This window comes from Cavia porcellus, unplaced genomic scaffold (assembly GCF_034190915.1).
Source record: "Cavia porcellus strain 051 isolate PalLab524CR breed Dunkin Hartley unplaced genomic scaffold, mCavPor4.1 scaffold_3, whole genome shotgun sequence".
NCBI classification, from domain to species: Eukaryota; Metazoa; Chordata; class Mammalia; order Rodentia; family Caviidae; genus Cavia; species Cavia porcellus.
Window position 1 is genome coordinate 40,306,231 of NW_026947486.1, and position 16,729 is coordinate 40,322,959.

Genomic DNA, 16,729 nt, shown 5'->3' on the forward strand with positions numbered 1-16,729 from the left:
CAAAAATTGAAAGCCTTTACTTTAAAATCAGGCACAAGGCAAGGATGTCCTTTATCACCACTCCTATTTAGTATAGTACTGGAAGTACTAGCCAGAGCAATTAGGCAAGAGAGAGAAATAAAAGGGGTAAAGATAGAAAAAGAAGTTAAATTATCATTGTTTGCAGATGACATGATACTCTACATAGAAGACCCCCTAAACTCCATTGAAAGACTCTTAGATACAATAAATAAATTCAGTAATGTGGCTGGATACAAAATCAATACTCAGAAATCAATAGCATTCCTATACACGAACAACAAAATCACAGAGAGGGAAATAAGTGAAACTACACTCTTCACATTAGCAAGCAAAAAAATGAAATATTTAGGAATTACTCTTACAAAAGAAGTGAAAGATTTATGCAGTGAAAATTATAATACACTGAAAACAGAAATTGAAGATGATATCAGAAAATGGAAAGACATCCCTTGCTCATGGATAGGAAGAACAAACATTGTGAAAATGGTCATTCTCCCAAAACTGTTATACAGATTCAATGCAATCCCAATAAAATACCATCAACATACCTTATAGATCTAGAGTAATCACTCCTAAATTTCATCTGGAACCAGAAGAGACCTAGAATGGCAAAGGCAATTCTAAGCAGCAAAGACACAGCAGGAGGCATCACAATCCCTGACTTGAAGTTATACTACAAAGCAACAGTAGTAAAATCAACATGGTATTGGAATTAAAACAGAGCCGAAGATCAATGGAATAGATTTGAAGATACAACCACAACTACAAACACACTCAACCACCTTATCTTTGATAAAGGAACCAAGCAGGTTCACTGGAAGAACAACAGTCTCTTTAATTAATGGTGCTGGAAAAACTGGTCCTCCATTTGCCAAAAACTATAGCTAGATCCATGTCTATCACCATGTACTAAATTAAAATCTAAATGGGTCCAAGATCTGAATATTAAAACAAACACTAAATCTATCGGAAGACACATTGGGTAGAAACCATGAAGACATAGGAGTGGGTAGAGAATTCATGAACAGGACTCAAACTGCACGGGAAATACTTCCCAGAATCAATAGCTGGGACCACTTCTTATTAAAAATTTTCTGCATGTCAAAACAAATCTCCAGCATGGTAAAAAGAAAACCCACAAACTGCGAAAAGATTTTAGTGAACTCTCACTCAGACAAGGGACTCTTGTCTAAAACATATAAAGAATTAAAAAAAACCTCAGACCCCCAAAATTCAAAGATCCAATCCAAAATGGGCATCTGAGAAGAATACGCACTTCTCAGATGAAGAAATGCAAATGGCAAATAAACACATGAAATAATGTTCATCATCATTAGTCATTAGAGAAATGCAAATTAAAACCACACTGAGATACCACCTCACTCCTGAAAGAATGGCCAGGATCAAGAACAACAACAACAAATGCTGGAGAGGCTGTGGGGAAAAGGAACTCTCCTACACTGTTGGTGGGAGTGTAGACTGGTGCAGCCTTTGTGGAGGTCAGTCTGGAGATTTCTCAAAAAGCTGGGATTGGAAGTCCCATTTATTCCAGCTATTCCACTTCTAGGCATATTCCCAGAAGAACTGAAAGCATCATACCACAGTGATATATGTGCACCTATGTTTATAGCAGCACAATTTGTAATCACCAGATCTTGGAAAGAACCCAAGTGTCCATCAACTGAGGAATGGATAAAAAAGTTGTGGTATTTCTGTACAATGGAGTATTATTCAACTATAATGAAGGATCACATTGAGATATTTATCAATAAATGGGCGCAGCTTGAGAGCATACTCATAAGTGAAATAAATCAATCTCGCATGTATGAATACCGAATAGTTTCCCTAATGTAAATAATGATTCAAATATATAAAAATATGTGGTAATCATGATTCCCCATTATGTGGCCTTGAAGTCTTATAAAGTTTTCACTTAATTATTGGAAAGGCTTTATTCTGGGCTTCTTGATGTGGAAAATCTCGAAGCTATAGTATATGAAGTTTTATTTAATATTTCAAGTAAAAAGGCAGACACTATGGTAACTACTATTAAGTCGGGTTATTTGCTGGTGAAGCACTAGGTTGCTGAAACTGTCATGCTTTGATCTGTATTGTTATGTTGTTAAGTCCTCTTTTATCTCAATCTCTGCCCTGTTCATTATAAATTATTTAGTTATTTTTTTTAATTAAGGGGAAAAATTAAAATAATTAGCAGAGTATATAATAGTAACTTTTTGATTTCCTATTAACTTGTTTTGAAGTCCTGTAATACTCCCACTATCTTCTTTTGACTGATTAGACTCTGTTCCATTCTGTATGATAGTATCAAGTTTGAGGGTATAGGCAACTACTTTGAAGGCAATAAGATTCTCTAAGATGCCTATTCTGGTTAGTCTATTGTCTCCTTTGGAAGTCCTGTAATGTTTGCAATGCTTAAGTTTTATTGGTCTTGTTCTCTACTGTTTTGTTCAACTTTATAATATCTAATGAGATAGACAATTCTTTTTAAGGAAACAAGAGACATTGTTGATAACCATTGTTGATAACCTTGTACTCTGTTTTACATCATGTGCTATGTCTATCCTTGGTTTTGACTGACAGCTATGTTTTGCCATATTTGACTTTATTCTCTCCCCCACCACCAAAAATGTATTAAGAACTAAGGAGTAATAAAACCCAAAATGTGTAAATTTTTTTGTAAAAAAGAGAGGGATAAAAAGAGTTCTAAATGATACAACAGTAAGAGTGTTTAGGGGTGTTAAATACCTGACCATATTACTGTTTTTGGTTGTATCATTGAACACAACTGTTTGCAATCTCACTGTTTGAGTGTCCACTTTGTATGCTTTGGTACTGTGATTTGAGCAACTATCTCTAAGATGATAATATGTAATCTATTAACTGGTGATTTCTTACTGTTTCTTTTTGTAGTTCTGTATTACTTGTACCCTTACACTGCTTTGTTTTGTTTTGTTGTTTCTCTTTTTCCTTTTAAATAAAAAATTTTTAAAAAAAGGAACATAAAAGAAGAAGTAGGGACACAAACAAATGAACCACAAAGGCTATTCAGAGAAATAATCCAAGAAAATTTCCCTAATTTAGCTAAAGATAAAGATACTCAAACATATGAGGCACACAGGACCCCAGCCACATACAACCCAAACAGAGCTACACCCAGGCATATAATAATCAAAATTTCAGAAATCCAGTATAAGAACCGAATACTAAAAGCTGTCAGAGACAAGAAACAGAGCACTTACAAGGGAACACCCATCAGAATTACAGCAGACATCAGCACAAAGCATCAAATCATGAAGAGCCTGGGGGAAAATAATTCAAGCTTTGAAAGATAACAACCTATAGCCAAGATTGATATATCCTGCACAACTGTCCCTAGAAATTGATGGAAAAACCAGGTGCTTCCAGCATAAAGAGGAACTAGGGGAATTTGCAACGACCAATTCAACTATTCAGCGAATACTGTAGGATATTCTAAAAAAGAAAAATACCAAGACTTCAGAAACAGTGGCAGAGAGGCCACAATGAATGGAGCAGAAAGCGAAATGAAGAAGACAAACTGACAACTAATGACTGAAAAAGAGCTCAACAGAAATGAGGCAGAGCAGGTTGAATGATAGGAACTGCTATTTTGGAGAAAACAAGACATTATAATAGCAAGTACTGATTTAGTATCATGTTGCTTTAAAGTCCCATCAAGCTTTTATTCTTTTGTCTCCATTGATCTTAACAGGTTGTATCTTATTGGATTTTATTATATGTGATAACATAAGCAAAAACTTTTATAGACAAGGAGATTATACAGAAACCATTGTTCATTTTCTGATAGTTGGTTCTAAACACCCTGTAATAGTGTCATTCTCTTGAATAGTTTTACATTTTCTTGATATGTTTGGTGCTACAGTATATGAAATTATACTCAAAGATTTCAAGGAAAGAGACACTATGGTAATTATTTTATGTCAGGATATCTTGTGGTGAAACACTCTTTTGCTTAAATGGTTATGCTTTGACTTGCACTGATTTGTTGTTATGCCCTCTTTTACCTCAATCTCCATTTATTTTAATTATTTACTTTTTTATTTTTATCTTTTTATGTAAGGGAAAAATTTTAAAAAGCAGGATACATTGTAATACCCCACTTTGATTTCCTATTAACTAGATTTGAAACGCTGTATAGCACTCACCATCTTGCTTTTACTGATTTTCCTCTATTCTGATTTGCTTGATAGTACCAAGTTCAAAAGTATAGGCAAAACTATGAAGAAAATAAGATTCATTATGACCCCCATCCTGGTTGACTATTATCTTCTTTTAAAGTCCTGTAATGTCTCCAATGTTGTGGTTTTATTCTTTAATGTTTTGTTCAGTTTTATTATAAATGATGATATAGGCAATTCTTTTTAAGATAGCAAAGGCAGTATGGTAACGACTGTTAATCACCTAGTATTTTGTTTTTACATTATCTATTATGCCCATCCTTTTGATTTGAGTGACTCTGTTCTGTTAAGGCACATTTGGTTTTACTGTCTTCAAAAATAGTAATAAGGGGCTGCCTGTGGGTCGTGTAAGTCCAGAGGAGGTGTGGAACTCTCCTCTTCACCTGGGGTCCAGGCTCTGGCTCCATGTTGGTCCAGTAAGACCAGCAGAGGCAGGGAACCCATCCCTAGGCCAGTGAACTGTTTGCTTCACCTGGGGCCCAGGATCCGGCTTCCTGTCGAAATCAGTGAGGAAGGATGGAGCAGAGAATTCTGTCCCAGCCTGGCTGACCTCTCTACCTCACTTGGAACAAAACTTGAAGCACACAAATATAGGAAAATGACAAAATGAAAGACCAAAATGCAGTCTCAAACATCCACCCCATCCCAAGAAAGCCTAGGAGCCCTGTGCATAGAAGAAAATATATGACACATACCTGAAATACCTGAAATAATAGGAACTGAAATAAAGAAGCAACTCTGGGAAACCTTAAAGGAAATCAAACTAGAAATAATCTCTCAGGTAAAAGAAGAAATGATAAAAGAAATGAAGGAGAAGCTGAAGATATCTAAAGAAGACACAGTTAAAAAACTTGAGATAAACAAAAAGATAGAATTCCTGGATGAACAATATAAGAAACAAACAGAATATATAAATCAGATGCAAAGAGATATACAGGAAATCAAAAATTTCATTGAAAGTTGTAAAAACCACCTCAATATATGTGAAGATAGAATTTCAAACCTTGAAGACAAGATTGCAGCCAGTGAACAGGAAAGAAAAGATCTTTTAAAAATATCAAGAAATCAGGAAATAACAATTCAACACCTGCAAGATGTCACAAAAAGGAACAACATAAGGATAATAGGGATAAATGAAAAAGAAGGGAACAACATAAAGGATGTCAAGATGATATTTAGAGAAGTAATAGCTGAAAATTTCCCAAACATAAGACTGGAAACAGATATCAAGATCGGTGAAGCATATAGAACTCCAAATAGTCATAACCAAAATAAAACTACACCCAGACACATAGTAATGGCCATCCCAGAAATCGAACAAAAGAATAGAATGTTAAAAGCTGTAAGAGAGAAAAGACAGATCACCTATAAAGGAAAACCTATCAGAATCACAGCAGACTTCTCAGCACAAACAATAAAGTCAAGTAGAGAATGGAGTGAAGTATTTCAGATCCTAAAGTAAAATGATTTCCAACCTAGGCTGATGTATCCTGCAAAACTGTCCTTCAAAATGGATGGAGAAATAAGATACTTCCATGACAAAGAACAGCTGAAAAACTACATGATCACCAAGCCAACCCTGCAAAGAATACTGAAAGACAGGCTAGATGCATCTGGGAAAAATCCACTAAACAAACCGAAAGAAAAAGATGCAACAGCAGAAAGATAACATGTCAACAATAAACCAATATATAACAGTTATAGCCATTAATGTAAATGGTCTCAAAGCGCCAATTAAAAGAAACAGACTGGTAGAATGGATCAAGAAACAAAATTGAACCATATGTTGTCTACAAGAAGCCCATCTAACCCAAAACGATACCCACAGACTGAAAGTCAAAGGATGAAATACAATACTTCATGCAACAGGAACCCAAAAAAAAAAAAAAAAGCAGGAGTGGCTATTCTGTTTGCAGACAATGTGAACTTCAAGCTAATAAGGATCAGAAGGGATAAAGAAGGTCACTACCTACTGGTTAGGGGAAAACACCAAGAGGAAAAAATAACTATCTTAAATATATGTGCACCCAATTTCAGAGCACCCAGTTATATAAAACAAGTACTAACAGAAATGAAAAACCAAGTTAACAGTGACACAATTCTAACAGGAGATCTTTTTTTTAAACAGGAGATCTTAACACACCATTGACACCAATGGACAGATCAAACAGACAGAAAATCAGCAAATAAATAAAACAACTGAATGGCACCTGTGAACAAATGGACTTACTAGACATATACAGAGTATTCTACCCAACAACAACAGAATACACATTCTTCTTAGCAGTACATGGGTCATTTTCTAAAATAGACCATATATTAATTCACAAAAGATATCTAAATGAATGCAAAAGAGTTGAAATCATCCCTTGCATACTATTGGACCATATTGCTATGAAATTAGAAATTAACGATAAAAGATACTACAAAATTCCCCAAAACACATGGAAACTGAATAACACACTCTTGAGTAATCAGTGTGTCACACAGGAAATCAAAGAAGAAATTAAACACTACCTACAAGAAAATGAAAACACAAATACAACTACCAGAATCTGTGTGATTCAATGAAAGCCGTCCTCAAAGGAAAATTTACAGCACTGAGTTCACACATCAGTAAAACAGAACGAATAGAAATAAATAACCTGATGTTACACCTCAAACATCTAGAAATAGAAGAGCAAGTCAAGCCCAAAGCCAAAACAAGAGAAGATATTATAAAATCAGAGCAGAAATCAATGCAATAGACAGTAAAAAAACAATCCAAAAAATCAATGAATCAAAGAGTTGTTTCTTTGAAAGAATAAATGAAATTGATAAGCCCCCAGTCAACCGTATTTTAAAACGGGAAGAAAAAGCTCAAATTCATGCAATAAGGAATGAAAGAGGAGAAATCACTACAGACCCTATAGAAATACAGAAATTCATCAGCACCTATTTCGAAAACCTCTACTCTCAAAGGTTTGATAACACAGAGGAAATGGACAGATTCCTAGAAGCATACGAAGTATCAAAGCTAGGTCATAAAGATGTAAAACTACTGAATAACCCAATTTCTATTAATGAAATAAAAAACGTAACTAAATCCTTACCTACAAAGAAGAGCCCAGGCTCAGATGGATTCACTGCAGAATTGCACAAGAAATACAAAGAAGACCTAATGCTGACACTCCTCAAACTCTTCAATGAAACTGAAAGAGAAGCAATCCTTCTTAAGTCATTCCTGGAAGCAAATATTACTCTAGTACCAAAACCTGAGAAAGACCGAACTGAAAAAGAGAACTACAGACCAATTTCCCAATGAACACAGATGCAAAAATCCTTAATAAAATATTGGCAAATATATTGCAGCAAATCATCAGGAAGATCATACACCCCGACCAAGTGGGATTCATCCCAGGCATGCAGTGATGGTTCAATATACATAAATTAATAAATGTAATCTACCATATCAATAAAGCCAAAAGTAAGAATCACATGATCATTTCTATAGATGCAGAAAAAGCCTTTGATAAGGTCTAGCATTCATTCATGAAAAGAACCCTGCAGAAAATTGGAATAGATGGTCTTTAGCTCAATATACTTAAGGCCATCTGTGACAAACCAACAGCCAATATCATACTAAATGGTCCAAAATTGAAGGCCTTTACTTTAAAATCAGGCACAAGACAAGGATGGTTCCTTATCACTGCTCCTATTTAATATAGTACTGGAAATACTAGCCAGAGCAGTTAAACAAGAGAGAAAAATAAAAGGCATAAAGATAGGAAAAGAAGAACTTAAGCAATCATTATTTGAAGATAACATGATACTCTATATAGAAGATCCCCAAAACTCCATTGAAAGACAGCTAGACATGACAAATAAATTTAGTAATGTAGCTGGCTATAAAATTAATACTCAAAAATCAATAGCATTCCTATACACTAACAACAAAGTCACAGAAAGAGAAATAAGAGAAACCACACCCTTCACACTAGCAACCCAAAAAATGAAATATCTAGGAAACACTCTCACAAAAGAAGTGCAAGACCTATACAGGGAAAATTATATTACACTGAAAAATGAAACTGAAGATGATCTCAGAAAATGGAAAACATCCCTTGTTCATGGATAGGAAGAATAAATATTGTAAAAATGGCCATTCTCCCAAAACTTTTATACAGATTCAATGCAATCCCGATAAAAATACCATCAACATACCTCATAGAACTCGAGAAATCACTCCTAAAAATCATCTGGCATGAGAAAAGACCTAGAATAGCAAGGACAGTTCTAAGCAGCAAAGGCAAGGCAGGAGGTATGACTATCCCTGACTTGAAATTGTACTACAAGGCAACTATAGTAAAATCAACATGCTACTGGAACCAAAGCAGAGCCGAATATCCGTGGAATAAATGAGAAGATACAATCACAATTACAAACACACTCAACCACCCTATCTTTGATAAAAGGGCCAAACATGTTCACTGGAAGAATGACAGTCTCTTTAGTAAGTGGTGTTGGATAAACTGGCTCTCCATTTGCTGAAAACTAAAACTAGACCCATGCCTATCACCATGTACTGAAATAAAATCTAAATGGATCAAAGTTCTAAATATTAAAACAGAAACACTAAATCTATTGGAAGACAAATTGGGTAAAAGACTTGAAGACATAGGAGTAGGTAGAGAATTCATGAACAGGACTCAAATCACCCGGGAAATACTTCCCAGAGTCAATAACTGGGATTGCCTCTTATTAAAATTTTCTGCACATCAAAAGAAATCTCCAGCATAGTGAAAAGAAAACCCACAATCCCTGACTTGAAGTTATACTACAAAGCAACTGTAGTAAAATCAACACTGTACGGAACCAAAACAGAACCGAAGACCAGTAGAATAGATTAGAAGATACAACCACACCTACAAACACATTCAACCACCTTATCTTCCATAAAGGGGTCAAACATGTTCACTGGGAGAATGACAGTTCGTTTAATAAATGGTGCTGGAAAAACTGGCTCCCCATATTTTGAAAACTAAAACTAGACCCATGCGTAAGACTATGTACTAAAATAAAATCCAAATGGATCAAAGATATAAAGATTAAAACAGAAACACTAAATCTATTGGAAGACAAATTGGGTAAAAACTTTGAATATATAGGAGTAGGTAGAGAATTCATGAACAGGATTCAAACTGCACCGGAAATACCTCCCAGAATCAATAATTGGGATCACTTCTTATTAAAAAGTTTCTGCTCATCAAAAGAAGTCTCCAGCATGGTCAGAAGAAAACCCGCAACCTGGGGAAAAAATCTTAGTGAACTGCCCCTCAGACAAAGGACTTGTGTCTAAAACATATAAAGAATTAAAAAAATTCAGACCCCCAAAATTCAAAGACTCAATCCAAAATGGGCATCTGAGATGAATAAACAATTCTCAGATGAAGAAATACAAATGGCAAATAAATACATGAAAAAATGTTCATCATCATATGTCATTAGAGAAATGCAAATCAAAACCACACTGAGATTTCATCTCACTCCTGAAAGAACGGCCAAGATCAAGGAAACCAACAACAAATGCTGGAGAGGCTGTGGAGAAAAAGGAACTCTCCTGCACTGTTGGTGGGAGTGTAGACTAGTGCAACCATTGTGGAGGTCAGTCTGGAGATTTCTCAGAAAACTAGGACTCGAAGCCCCATATGACCCATCTATACCACTTCTTGGCATATTCCCAGAAGAACTGAAAGCATCATACCACAGTGATATATGTACACCCATGTTTATAGCAGCACAATTTGTAATAGCCAGATCTTGGAAACAACCTAAGTGTCCATCGACTGAAGAATGGATAAAAAAGTTGTGGTATTTTTATACAATCGAATACTACTCAGCTATAAAGAATGACCACATTGAGACATTTATAAATAAATGGACACAGCATGAGAACATACTCATAAGTGAAATAAACTAAACTCACATGTATAAATCCCGAATAGTTTCCCTAGTGTAAGAAATGATAAGAATACATAGAAGTATGTGGTAATCATGATTCCCAATCATATGGGTTTGAAGACATATAATGTTTTCACTCATTAATCACAGTGGTTTTAACCTGGGTTGCTTGATTTTCATATCTATGATAGCACGAATAGCTATTTTGAAGAAAGCAACACAACACAAAAGCTAGTGCTGATTTAATATCTTCTTGTTTTGAAGTCCCATCAAGCTGTAGTACATCTGTTTCCACTGGTTTTAACATGTTGTATCTTACTATATTTCACTATATGCTATAGTATAAACAAAATTCTTTATAGGCAAAGAGATAATATAGAAACCATTGTCTGTTTTCTATTAGCAGGTTCTAAGTACCCTGTAATTCTTGCATTCTCTTGAAAGGCCTCCCACTGTCTAGATATGCTTGATATATAGCCTGCGAAGTTACCACTCAAATAATTTAAGGAAAGAGGCACTATGGCGACTACTATTATGTTAGATTATCTGGTGGTGAAATACAATGATGCTTGAATTGCTCAATTCTGCCCTGCGTTGTTCTATTACAATATCCTCTCTTATCTCAATCTTCCCCCTATTTTTAAATTAATCTATCTTCTCTCATTTTTTTAATTAAAGGAAAACTAAATTTAAAAATAATGGGACATATTATAGTAACTTTTTTGTTGCCCTATTAACCTGACTTGAACCCCAGTATTGCTCTCCCCATCTTGTTCCGTCTGATTATTATATATTCTATTTTGTTTGATAGTATCAAATTTGAGGGTATAGGCAATCACTTTGAAGGCAATAAGATATACTATATGATGCCCAATATGGATTGACTATCATCCTTTTTTTTTGAAGTCCTGTAAGGTCCTCAGTGTAGATTTTATTGGTTTTGTTCCATACTGTTTTGATCAATTCTATTATATCTGATGATATCGACAACTCAATTTAAAAATAGCAAGAGGCACAATGGTAACCACTTTTGATCACCTGGTATTCTATTTTTGTATCACGTGCTATGCCCACCCTTCTGTTCTAAATGACTCTGTTTTGCTTAGTCACGTTTAGTTTTATTCTCTTCAGAAAAGTAATAAGAACCGTGAGAGTAATAAAACCCTAAAAGTCTAATTGTTACTGTAAAAAAGAGAGGAAAGTAAGGTGGACTAAGGGATATAACTGCAGGTATGTTCAAGTGTGTAGGATTGAAACCATATAACTGAGCTTTTGTTGGATCATTGAATGGAACTATCTCCAATTTCACTGTATGAATGTTCACTTTATATGCTTTGATTTAGTGATATGGACAACTGTTTCTGGGAGGATAATATGTAACCTATTAACTGGTGATTTTGTACTGTATATATTTTTTTCTAGAAATAGTCTTATTTGTACTCTTTTACTGCATTGTTTTTATGTCCTTTCTTTTCTTCTTCTTCTTCTTTTTCTTCTCACTTTAAATTAAAAAAATTTAGAATATATAAAAAAAGTAATGAGAACTGTGGGAGTAATAAAACCCAAAATGCGTAATTGTCATTGTACAAAAGAGAGGAAAAGAAAGTGCTCTAAAGAATATAACTGCATATATATTTAAGTGTATAAGATAGATAATCATATTACTGAGTTTTGTTGGATCATTAAACAAAACTGTTCGCAGTCTCACTGCTTGAAAGTCCACTTTATATGCTTTAATTTTGTAACTTGAACAACTATTTCTAAGATAAAAATGTATATCTATTAACTAGTGATTTCCTACTGTTTATGTTTTCTGAAACTCTGTATAACTTGTACCCTTTTTCTATTTTTTTCTTTTTCTCCTTAAATTAAAAAAAAAAAGAAAATGCCTCATGGGTGAAACAGTTCCACAAAAAAAAAATAATAATAATAATAACAAGGAACCAGGACATAACAATTCAACAGGTGCAAGATGACACAAATAAAAATAATTTAAGAGAAATAGGTATCAGAAAAGAAGCAAGGATCAACACAAGTGAAATAAAAAAGGCTATTTACAAAAATAAGAACAGAAAACTTCCTAAACATGGGGAAACAATATGGCATACAGATAATCAAGGTATATAGACCTCCAACTAATCATAATCAAAATAAATCTACACCCAAATATATAATGATCAAGATCCCAGAAATTCAGCACAAAAACAGAATACTAAAAACTGTTATAAAAAGAAGCATATCACCTATTAAAAAATCAGAATCACTGCAGACTTGTAAACATAAATCATCAAATCAAGAAGAAGCATGAATGAAGTAAAGTCCTGAAAGAAAACAACTTCTATCCCAAATTGATGTACCCTACAAAACTATCTTTCAAAATTGATGGAGAAATAAAATACCCATGATAAAGAACAACTGAAGGAATTCATGACCACCAAATCAACATTACATAGTGCTGAAGTATATTCTAGAAAGTGATAAAGGTGACCATGGATCCAGAATCTGCAGCAGAGAACGATCTCCAAACAGGACAAGCAATTGAATGAAGAGGAAAAGTGGTGGGCCAACAGCAGCAGGATGGCATGGCAGAGATGAATCAATGCATGCTGGTTATACCCCTTAATGTAGATGGCCTCAATTCATTAATGAAAAGAAACAGAGAGAGTGGATCAACAAATAAGATCCATCAATACATTGTATACAAAAAACACATTTACCTCAAAATGAAATTCATATACCGAAAATCAGAGAGATGACAGTTGTTCCACACATCAGACCAGAGAAAAGCAAGGATAACTTTCCCTTTAACCACAGAATGGATAAGAAATATATTGTATTTTCATACAACTGAAAGCTACCAAACCATAAAGTAGGATAATCTCGATGCCCTTAAAGGTAAATGGATGCAACTGGAGATCATACTTATGTGTAAAATGGTTTGGGCTAATACAGGTGAACACTGAGTTATCTTCCCAGCTTAAAAAACTGAAAGAGTTAGTGGGATCCAAAAAGCACAGTAGATATTATGAAAATGATAGGGGAGGAAACGCTTAAAAAAGGAAAGTGGCAATCACTGTTAATTTCCTATTATCTTGATTTGAATTCTTATTTCACTTTCATAATTTTCCTATATTTGGTTTTATTCTGTCTTGTTTTGTTAGATTTTACTTTGTCTGATGGTATGAGTAGCTGTGTGAAAATAATGGGATGTATTATGATAACATCTTTTGATTTCCAATTATCTTGTTTTGAAATCCTGTAATTCTTTCATTATTTTGTTTTGATTGGCTTTATTCAGTTTTGTTTTGTTGAATTTATTATGTTTGATTGTATGAACAGGTATTCTGAAGAAAATGAGACATTATGGGAGCCATTGTTCACTTCCAATTATCTTGTTGTGAAGTCCTTTAATGCTTTCATTCATTTGTTTTGATTGGTTTTATTTTATTTATTTTATTATGTGGGAAGGCATGGACAGCTATTTTGAAGAAAATAAGACATCATTGCCATTGTTGATTTCATATTATATTGTTTCGAAGTCCGGTAAGGTTATAATTCTTTGGTTTGATTGATTTTATTCTATTTTGTTTTCTTTCATTTTATTGTGTTTGATGGTATGGACAGATATTTTGAAGAAAATGAGAGAAATTATGGTGTTCAATGTTTATTTCTTGTCATCTTACTCTGAAGTCCTGTATTGCTTGCATTGTTCTGCTCTGATTTACTTTATTATGTTTTGTTGTTTTATTGTCTTTAAAATGAAAAAGAAAAAAGAAATCATGTGCAGCAGATTAAATGAAGGTTAAGATAAAATACCAAATCAAGAAGGCAAAAATATAACTAGCAACCATAAAATGTGTCTCTTAAAAATCACAAGACGCTATGAAAAATCAGTCCAATAGCTACACGATGAAGCAATTAAGAACAACATAAGCTTAACTGTAATGAATGAGAAAGGTGGAGCAGGGGAATGGCCATTAAAATTTCACAGAAATAATGGGAGAAAACTTCTGAAAAATGGATAAAGAATTTAACAAAAACAATAAATGAAGCATGTATAACTCCAAATAGCCATGACAGAAATTTACACTAAGGCCTACAATAATCAAAATTCCAGAAATTAAGCACAAGAACAAAGTACTAAAACCAGTTAGTGAAAAAGAAACATTTAACTTATAAAGGAAAGCCCATCAGAATCACAAAAGACTCCTTAACACAACCCCTAAAATCAAGAAGAGCTTGGAGTGAAGTGATTCAGTATCTAAAGGAAACGAATCTTCAGATGAGACTGATGTAATCTGCAAAACTATCTTTCAAAATTGGTGGAGAAATTATATACTTCCATGACAAAGAACAACTGAAGAAATTTATGACCAAGAAACCAGCTCTACAAAATTTGCTAGAAGACATATTAGAAAGGGATATAAAAGACCACAAATGCAGTAACACCAATAAAAAGAAGCCAACATAGCATGCAAATAAATAAACAACAAAAATACAGGGAACAAACAACAAGGAAACAACATGAAAAGAGAAAAGACAACACATATCAGTTATAATCATCAATATAAATCATTTCAACACACCAATTAAAAGATACAGGTTGGCAGAGTGAATCAAGAAGCAAAATGGTACTTCCAAGAGAACATTGTAGATAGATACCAGTGGCTACGGAGGCTCTCTGAGTTAGCTAGCTTAGAATCCATGAAAGTATAGTGTGAGGAGTCTTAAGCAATGGGAGATATACCCTGCCAACCCAGGAATGAACTAAGCTGAGAGAAACCAACTGGAAATGCAATCTCAGTGCTATAACCAGAACAGATAAAATCTCAGCACTGAAGCTGGAAGCCACACCTCTGAAAGCTGCAATTTGAGTTTCCTGCTGCCTCAGCTGCGTCTGAATCAGCACAGCAGGGAGAGAGATTCGAAACCTCTGAGAGTGGGAATTGGTGAATGGAGTTGAGAGTGGGACTGGCGGGGCACCCTGCATCAACCTGTGGTGAGTGAGAGAAACGGGGACCCCTGCATAGATAAGGAGGCTCCAACAGAGAACATTCTGGGACTAGGCAGACTAGTCAGAACAGGATGCTGCAGTGACTTTAGTCGCATATTCCTCTCTCAAGTGGGATTGGTGGGGAGCACTTGGCCTGGCTGACGCCACAGACTAAGACCCAGTAGGCTAGACCAAACCAGGTCCCAGCACCGGGTGGTGCACCCTAGCAGTGAAGCCTTCAGTAGGTTGACTGACCTGAAGGGGTGGGCCCAGCAGAGGCTGCCCAGGTCTGTATCTCCCTAGTACACTGCAGTGGGCAGGAACACCTAGCCAGTGCAATTCAAACAAACTGTAAACGAAAAGAAAGAAACTGGGCCTAATGTATACGCTTGTATGGAAGGAATAAAAAGTACAGGAAGAGGGAGCAACAAGACAGGGTCCTTGGCCCCCAATCCTGAGAACACTGACCCAGGAAAGGTAAATGCAAAGGAGAATGAGGACAGAAAACATGCAATATCAGGCACGGCACCAATAGACATAAAGTGGTATCTCCGGAGCCTCATAGACGAGTTCAACAGTGAAGTATTTAACAACCTAAAGCAAGATGTAAGTAGAATAGTTAGAGAAACGCTAAGCACCACCCAAGAAAAAACAGATGGTGGAATAGAAGAACAGAAAAGAAAAGGGGAAATTTTTTTGATGGAGAAAATAGAGAAAACATAGAATATGTGAAGCAGGTTCAAAGAGATTACTGGGAAACTAAAAACTCTATTGAAAGCTGGCATAATAGCTTGAAAGAAACTAAGGATAGATTATCTGAACTGGAGGCCAGATTTGTAAAGTGGGAGCATGAAATGAAAAACTTCTTAGAAATACCAAGAAAACAAAAAAGCAGTAATACAAAGGCTTGAAGATGAAAAGAGGATCTATAACTTAAGAATTAAGAACATAAAAGAAGAAGTAGGGACACAAACAAATGAACTACAAAGGCTATTCAGAGAAATAATCCAAGAGAATTTCCCTAATTTAGCAAAAGGTAAAGATACTCAGATGTGTGAGGCATACAGGACCCCAGACACCTACAACCCAAACAGAGCTACACCCAGACATATAATAATCAAAATCCCAGAAATCCAATATAAGAGCAGAATACTAAAACCCATCAGAGACAAGAAACAGATCACTTACAAGGGAATACCCATCAGAATTACAGCAGACTTCTCGGCACAAAGCATCAAATCATGAAAAGCATGGGGGGAAATAATTCAAGCTTTGAAAGATAATAACCTCCAGCCAAGATTGATATATACTGCACAACTGTCCCTAGAAATTGATGGAAAAACAAGTTGCTTCCAGGATAAAGGAGAACTAGGGGAATTTGCAACCACCAATTCAAATCTACAGAGAATACTGCAGGACATTCTTAAAAAAGAAAAATACCCCTGGTACCGATAAAAACGAAAAAGACAAAAAAAAAAAAAAAAAAAAAAAAAAAGAAAAATACCAAGATTCCAGAAACAGTGGCAGAGAGGCCACA